Raw genomic sequence first — 7998 nt, 5'->3', positions numbered from 1 at the left:
GAGGATGAACCTAAAACTATAAATTTACTAGAGATGTCTATACCTTTATCCCCATCAAGAATTACTAATGTAAGGCAGTACTCCCTGCCAGCAGCTGTACATTTAGGCATTGACAGGGTGGTAACAGACATAGAAAAAAGAAGTATTATCACTCATGTTCACTCCCTCTATAATTCTCCTGTCTGGCCAGTGAAAAAGCTGAATGGACAGTGGTGGCTTATGATTGACTATAGGCAATTGAATACCAATACCACACCTTTAACTGCCACTGTGTCAAATATTGCAGAACTAGTAAATCAAATTCAGGGAGCATCTCACTCATGGATGGCAACCCTAAATGTAAAGGATATGTTTTTTATTATTCCAATCCAGGAACACAACAGGACTCAATTCACTTTCACCTGGAAGGGAGTACAGTATATGTTCAATAGGTTGCCCCAGGGATACAAACTCTCCCACTATTGATCATAACACCCTGGAAAAAGTCTTAACCAAAATTTCCATTCCACCAGAGGTTACAATATATCAGTACATTGATGGCATATTAATAAGCAGAGAAGATCCCACGGAGGTTATGCATGCAATGAAAACTGTAAGGGAAAGGTCAGTACCTCTAGTTTTGGACATTCCTTCACCCAACTGTCAGGGACCTGCATAGGAAATTAAGTTCCTGGGGGTCTGGTGGATTAAAGGAGCTTCTTCTATTCCCCCATACACCCTGGAAAAAATAGAGCATGGACAGAATTAATCTAACATAAAGGAGTTATAGCAAGTTCTGGGAACCTTAGGCTATTGGCGCAAACATATCCCTGTTTTTTCTATTATTGCCTACCCCTTGTACAATTTGCTCAGAAAGAGAAAATCATGGGAATGGACTAAACAGCATGAGAAAATGTTAGAATCATTAATAAAAGAACCAAAGCTATTCCAACAGCTAGGTCCCATACACCTGACTGACCCTATCTATGTAGAATGAGGATACAGTGAACACAGTTCCCATTGCGATCTATGGCAAAAGGGGCCAGAAGGGCCAGAGACCATTAGAGTTTAGCTCCTACTCTTTTAATGACACTGAAATGAGGTATTTGGATCTTGAAAAAGGCTTACTATCCCTAGTATGAGTGGTGGAACAGGTAGAACAGAAGAGAATAGGACAGAGCGTGACAAAAAAGCCTCTTGTCTTTGGTCTTCAACTGCACTAAAACAAAATGCCAAATGCTCAAGAGACCTATGAATACTTGGGCTCCGAGTCCTCTTGAGAGTTGGAACTCTACAATTGTTCTAAATTGTGCTAACATAAATGAACATTCCTGGGTGTGGATGGCTGCTGACAAACTTTATGCCATAACCATAGTGCCCCCATTCCTGGATGTTGTGGTTTAATCCTGGCTGGTGACTAAGCACCACAAAACCGGTCACTCACTCTCCCCCCACAGTGGGATGGTGGAGAGGATAGGAAGAGTAAAAGTGAGAGAACTCATGGGTTGAGATAAGAACAATTTAGTAGGTAAAGCAAAAGCTGCGCTCGGAAGCAAAGCAAGGAATTCATTCAGCACTTCCCATGGGCAGGCAGGTGCTCAGCCATCCCCAGGAAAGCAGGGCTCCATCATGTATAATGGTTACTCAAGAAGACAAACACCATAATGCCAGATGTTCCCCCCCCTTCCTCCTTCTTCCCCCAGTTTATATAACCAGCATGATGTCATATGGTATGGAGTACCTCTTTGGCTAGCTTGGGTCACCTGTCTTGGCTGTGTCCCCTCCCAGTTTCCTGTGACCCCCCCCAGCCCTCTGGCTGGCAGGGCCCAAGGAACTGAAAAGTCCTTGATTTAGTATAAACATCACCCAGTAACAACTAAAACTATCAGTGTGTTATCAGCATTGTTCTCACACCAAATCCAAAACACAGCACTGCACCAGCTACTAAGAAGAAAATTAACTCTATCCCAGTCCCAGCTGAAACCAGGACGCTGATAAATATAACCAGACCAACTGCAATCCCTCTCTCAGCAAAACTTCTGTAGGTACAGGGACTATAAAAAATGGACAAAAATGTCATTTCCCACTTGATCATTATCATCGTGGACATTGGAGTATGGGAACTTTTAATGTCACATGTAGTGTGACACTATTTGGATTTGTTTTGATAACAGAATTTGTGACTATATTGAACCCTTCTGAGATAACTTTTATTGTACTTTAGGACTCCCTAATTTATGCACTTTATATGCTCTTGATTATGTTCAAGGGTTAGCCAATAGAACAGGATACAGAACCAAGAGAATCATATTATCTCCTGTGCTATGGTGTCGTGGTTTAACCACAGCTGGCAACCAAGTACCATGCAGCTGCTTGCTTGCTTCCCCTCACCCAGAGGGATGGGGAGGAGAATCAGAAAGGAATGAAAAACTCGGGGGTTGAGATAAGAGCAATTTAACAAGTAAAGCAAAGCAAGGAATTCATTCACCGCTTCCCATGGGCAGGCAGGTGTTCAACCATCCCCAGGAAAGCAGGGCTCCATCATGTGTAAGGGTTACTCAGGAAGACAAATGCCATAATGCTAGATGTCCCTGCCTTCCTTCTTCTTCCCCCCAGTTTATATACCCAACATGACATCATATGGTATGGAATACCTCCTTGGCTAGCTTGGGTCACCTGTCCTGGCTGTGTCCCCTCCCAGTTTCTTCTTTTTTTCCTATGAGCTTGGCTTCTGAATTTGTTGGCCTTAATACAGGACATCAGCATTAGAACAAGTGAGGTACCTGAGGGAGGGCACCTACGAAAGGACAGAGATCTGGCCAGAGCTGCAGAGAATCCACAGAGCAGCTGCTCACTGTAACCACTGCCCAGATTGAATCCAAAGCTGAGGCTGAATGGACAGGGATGGAGACCCACAGAAGGACCCAAGGACCTTGTACATCTCTCTGTGATCCAGCAACATGTGCAGAGATGGAGATGCTCCTGTTTGGAATTTGAGGCCTGGCAACTTTTATGTCTGTATGGACATTAAGGAATGCCAGAATTTGGGTAATGGCCAGAACCTGGGGAAAGCCAAATATCCCAGGACATCAGGAGTCAAGCTCCAGAACAAAAATGTTATGCTAATTGGAGACATTGTAGTATAAGCAGAAATACTATTAAATAATTCTGGAGTTTGAGAATTAGTTACAAAATGCATATGGACATAGCCCACAGCAATACTATTCAATGTATTTTAAAGTATATTTAATATTTTTTAAGTTAGTTCCGTCATCTCTCCCATCTTAGTACATGAAACTCTTTAGCATAGGGATGGTCTGGATTACTGTGGGAGCTAAATGAACCCTTAACCATAATAAATATGGAATGGTGTGGTATGCCCTTGTTTATTTCATGGAAAACAGGGCATGATAGCACTTATGACTTTCTTGCTTTTTTACATGGCTCTTTGCTCCATGCACTCGGTGCCTTTTAATGATTCATTTCAATGTGTTCAACACATGCTTGTACACAGACTGAGATCATGATAGAGAAGCACTGCAATGTGAGTATCTAGGGATCTATGCCCAATCAGTTGACAGCAACGTAGTGACAAATGCTGTCAATGTTGTATAATGTGGGAAAAAACCTACTAGAAAATTCAGTCCTGGAAAATTCTGAAAAAGACAGTTTTTCCAAAAGTTTGGTGATAAAAGCAAAAAGTTCCCAAAACATATATTTCCCTTGAAGAATGTAGATGGTTTCAGTGCTTAAAGTCAAGTACATACATATGTTCTGTGGTGATCCAAAGCTGTTACCACTGAATGTGTACAGCTTTATCTCCGTTCCCCTTCTACTATGATAATTTATGTCAGATTTATAATTTACTGTAGATTTATGACATACATCAGACTGTCGATCTTCATAACTAGATAGATGAATATTTAGTATCATGCCTAGAATGTGCATTGATGGTAGTCAGTAAGTTTTGCTGAAATGTATTTAATTCCTTATAAGCGTATGCAGTACCTGGTACTGAAGAGGGATCCAGGGATGGAAAATAATGTCTCCTGTTATTCCAAAGCACTAAAGGCTGGCTTTGGAGTGCATTTTCAGTCTTGTTTCTTTACCTTTAGGAGCACACATTACTTTTATTAGATAGGCAGACAGACAGACAGATAGTTATGGCTAAAGATACAACAACACAAAACTAATGTTTTTCATTTAAATTGCTTTGCTTGTCAGTCAGCTTCTCTTACTCAAAAGCAACAGAAGACCCTTGAGTTCATTTATATTTCAAAGCATAGTCACTCTTTGACATCTGTTTTGGTGGAAGTTTAAAGTACTTTGCTGACTTTGTTACTTTTATATAAATGTTTAAAGACAATTCAATAAAGTGCAATTTCTTTGAGACAGGTACTATCACGTCAGTTTGAGATAATCATGGCTATGCCTGCTTACATGTTTCTAATGCCATTTGATAGGTCACTGACTTTTATGAAAATCTTTGAAGCACTTCATAGACTTTGTTTGGAATTACTGTACATCTCTTTCCTGGCCTCTGGCTGAATCTTACAATGTAAATAGGTTCATATGGCTGGCACAGAGAGGGATAATGTGTGTATTACTAGAGCCAATACTTCAAAGGGGTATGCATGGTTTCAACCAAAATTAAGAACAGGAGAGTCCTGTGCAGGCTCGCTCCCTCCCTCCCTCCCTCCCTCCCTTCCTTCCTTCCTTCCTTCCTCCCTCCCTCCCTTCCTTCCTCCCTCCCTCCTTTCCCTCTTCAAATGAAGAATATCTGGGGTGAAGCTTTCCATTGAATTATTTTTATTAATATAAATAAAGTCTTAACTTTACTTTGACATATGTTTGTCTTTTGAAATTGTTGCTATTGAGACATAACAGCTTAGCAAACAAATTAGGGATGTTACAACTTCTCAGATATATCTATTACTGAATTATCATCATGTTGAGACAAGAAAAAATACAAATGCCAGTACTTGTTATTAACAATGAAATAAAGATGTTTTAAAAATATGACTACCAGAAAAAAAATCAACTCTATACCAAATTTTAAAACCACTGAAAAGCTCTATACAGTAAACCACCAAACCTGACATATGTAACTATGCTGTTGGAGAAACCTATATCCATTAATATCTTATTCCAATTTAAAGGTAAGAACTGTAAATGAATTAATGATATGAAAAAGTTAATGTAACAGAAGATTACTTTATACACTCTTAATATTGTTAGGGTTACTTTAGTTACTGCTGAGCAGTGCTTACACAGAGTCAAGGCCTTTTCCTCTTCTCTCACATCACCCCACCAGCGAGTAGGCTGGGGGTGCACAAGAACTTGGGAAGAGACACAGCCATGACAGCTGACCCCAACTGACCAAAGGGAAATTCCAGACCATATGACATCCTGCTCAGCATATAAAGTTGGGGGAAGAAGAGGGGGGGGAGGGGGAGAGTGGGATGTTCGGAGTGATGGCATTTTGACTTCCCAAGTAATCGTTACACATGATGGAGCCCTGCTTTCCTGGGGATGGCTGAACACCTGCCCACCGACGGGAAGTGGTGAATGAATTCCTCGTTTTGCTTTGCTTATGCGCACAGCTTTTGCTTTACCAATTAAACTGTCTTTATCCTGTAGTAGCATAGGGATGTGGCGATGCGGAAGATCACGTGTTGTGACAGAAACGTAGGAACTAAGTAGAAAACTGCCCACGAAGGGGCTGGCTCTGTTACTAGTATATAAGTGCCTGTGTCTTTCAATAAACTGCCATTTTGCCTTCCTTTCCATGAGAGTCTGAGTGCTGATGGTCCCTCAGGTGCTGTGCTGAGGTTTGGACACGTCATGAGCTGCAACAAGTGGTGACCCCGACGTGATCCTGGGAGGCAGCGCGCTGGACGACGCTGGACCTCCAGAGGGGCGATGAAGCCGGAAAAAGATGTTGATTTCATGGTGCAGGTATTGAAAAAATGGGTGAAGGTGGCGAGGGTAAAATGCCCGCGGAAAGATATAAGAGAAATCCTATGGATGAAGGGCAGAGGTTGATTGTTAACCCACAAGATATTATGTGTTGTGAACTGTGGGAAAATTTTGAACAAGAAATTTGGGAATCTGAGAAAACGGGCACGATGGCGTGGGGTTCAACCTGGGGTAAGATATGTCATGCTATGAACAAAAAACATGAAGGGGCTCAAATATGGGCTGCGGTGGGAGCATTTATATTTGGTACGGAGTGTCCTCAGCTTCTGGGAATAAATCAAGAAGCGCAGGTGGGCACTTCATTAGCAGGGGACTCTAAACCTCCTAGTCCTCCTACTAGTCCACTGGGTAATTTACCAGACAGCCCACCATCAGAAAGAAAGGCGGAATGCTATCCGGTAGAAGATAAGAATGCAAAGTGGGATCAAAAGAACTTATACCCGACAGATGACCTGGCAAATTTACTGTGGAGATTAAAAGTTGGGGAACAAGAACCGCAGGAAAGGGATAAGACAAAAGAAAGTAGTGTATGGGAGGCTATTAGACAAGGTGAAAACAGATTGCGCAGAATAGAGAAAGCAGGGGACAACACCCAAACATGGCGCCGGTGAGAACAGCCGCCGAGTTATTCGGATGTGGCAACCCCCCCTTCATCTAGTATACATCAGCCCAAGGGGGGGAGCCGAGCAGGTGCTGGGGGCGGCCGCGGGGGGCACGGCCCGGTGAGGCGAGCCGAGCCCGAGAGGTTGTGCAGTTTTGGCCTTGATTTGACAATGTGCAGCTGCGGTCCTGCAGCAAAGAGTTAAATAACTTTGAGGGAGTATGAGAAGAAACTAGGATGAGACAGAAACAAAGGAGGAATGTGATATCACCCCTAGAAGATAAGGAAACAGCATGAACAGTAGAGAGTAGCCTATAGTGAACAGCGCTAAGGAAAGCATATGAATTTGACTGTTCACTCAAACTCTATTCATAAGCAGCTTGCTGAGTTAAGAAAAAATGTACAGGCCATAAAGATTGAGAATGGGTTAATGGACTGGCTACAGAGTTTTGGAATTACTGGATGGTTAAAAGATTTGTTTCTGCACGGGATAACGGTATTAATTGCCATTGTAATCTTTTAAATGATATTGGGCTGTGTGTGGAATTGCTTTATGAGAATTATGAACAGAATAATAAAAGGGGTCTGGATCGCTCAAAAACAAAAAGGGGGATTTGTGGAATGGCTGGAAGACAACGGACATATTATGAGCAATCCAGACCAAGTAACATTGTTGTAATAGCAGGCCGAGCAGGCCGAAACTGTAACAAGCCGCAAGTGTTGTGAAGGACATATGCAAGGCCAAGGGCGACAAAGAAACTGTGTATTCACAGAGAGATAAGAGAGTTGGACAGAAAGAAGAGAAAAAACAGGCTGCCTGCACAAGGGGGGAGCAGCGTGTGGGCACCACACCGGGACCAATCATAGGGGAGACAGAAGCGTGTGAACGAGTAGTTTTAACCTATCACCTTTTAAATAACAAAGCCTGCATAGTGTGTGTATTTTTAGCTGGGGGTATAAATTGGTGTGAGTCTATTAATAAAGTGGCACTAACTTGGGGGGAAAAAAAAAAAAAGGAATGAAGGGAATGACCCCAGAGGCACGATTAAAGAAAGCATGTTATGTTTTGAACTTTCTGAAAATCTCTGCCAACCATGCGGTGCCTCCCATTGTGTGACATTTTGTGTCAATTGGTGACAAGCAGCGAAAGCATGAAGGTGTCTTAGTACGCATGAAAGACCCTCGTACCGGACATTGGTCGGGACCGCATGAATTGTTAACTTGGGGGAGAAGTTATGCTTGTGTTTCTACAGATGAAGGTCCATGATGGATACCTGCTCACTGTGTGCGGCCTGAGCTTAGCATGCCGGATCGTGGGAGCACTGCTGCTGCCAGTCAACCCAAAAACTAATGTGTGGCCTCCTTACTGAACCAGTCCTTGTTTGGTGTTCCCTTCCTTGAAACTGACTTGCAAACATTGTTGCAAAAAGGTGAATCTA

This window comes from Falco naumanni, chromosome W (genome assembly GCF_017639655.2).
Source record: "Falco naumanni isolate bFalNau1 chromosome W, bFalNau1.pat, whole genome shotgun sequence".
NCBI lineage: Eukaryota > Metazoa > Chordata > Aves > Falconiformes > Falconidae > Falco > Falco naumanni.
Note: the sequence above shows the minus strand (reverse complement) of the source record.